Source organism: Coturnix japonica, chromosome 5, assembly GCF_001577835.2.
Source record: "Coturnix japonica isolate 7356 chromosome 5, Coturnix japonica 2.1, whole genome shotgun sequence".
Taxonomy (NCBI): domain Eukaryota; kingdom Metazoa; phylum Chordata; class Aves; order Galliformes; family Phasianidae; genus Coturnix; species Coturnix japonica.
The window spans coordinates 33,193,833-33,194,817 of NC_029520.1; positions in this window are offsets into that span (position 1 = coordinate 33,193,833).

Below are 985 nucleotides of genomic sequence, written 5' to 3' on the forward strand. Positions count from 1 at the left end.
ACAGTAATTACACCCACCACCAAATATGTGTTTATGAGGTTGCCGAGACACAATAAAATTCATTTATTTCCCCCGAGGTCTGTAATGAGAAGTCACCGGCTGGGTGTCTGCCGCACATGCCAGCCCCACTTTTCTCCAGGGACGGAAGGAGGTATTTCTCGGCTGTTTTAAGGCCTTTCAGCGCTCCTCAGCTGTGAACGTCTGAAAGGACGCACATATTCATTACATCTGAAGGGGAAATGTAGACTTCAGCACAGCAGTGTCCACCTCGGCCTTGTGCATTTTCTCCGTCAGAATCACATCATCGTTTAGGTTGGAAAAGACCACCAAGATCATATAGTCAGACCAATCCCCGATTGAAGAATCAGCCGAATGCCCACCGGTCCCACTCCCCTCGCAGCGCCGTGGCGCGCTCCGGGGATCCCCAGCACTTCTCCCTTTGAGCAGGACTAGGGGCACCGAGGGGCTGAGTTTAACGCGTGTGTCCGAAAGGAACGCGAGCTCGGTAGAGAAAGAGGGGGAAAAAATAAAAAGAAATAAAAAGGAATATTCTTTGGGTTAGTTGAGACTGCCCCCGTGTAAAGCGGGACGTAATATAAAGAATGAAAGGTCTCGAAATTCCTGCTAACACACGTGATGTTCTCTAGTTAGAAATAAGGAGTGGGGTGGGGGGGGGGGGAGGGAGGGAGACGGGGGACGACAACGACGACGGGGGACGAGGGGGGCAGAAAGAATCCGATAATCTTTTTATTCATTCTGTCTATTTCCCTTATTCTCCATCCAAACCGGCACTTGGTGTCCGAGTAACGCCGGTTATCTTATATCAATAAAGGGCTTTCGAAAGCTGCTACTTAAGCTGGAGGTTGGTTTGTTTTCATTCCGGCAATCTGCTTGCTTTCTCCTCAAAAATATGAGCGTTTCATAATACCTCTGTAATGCAGAGAGCTTTCAATGACTGCTAGTCGCTTCCGTGGTTTAACCGGGG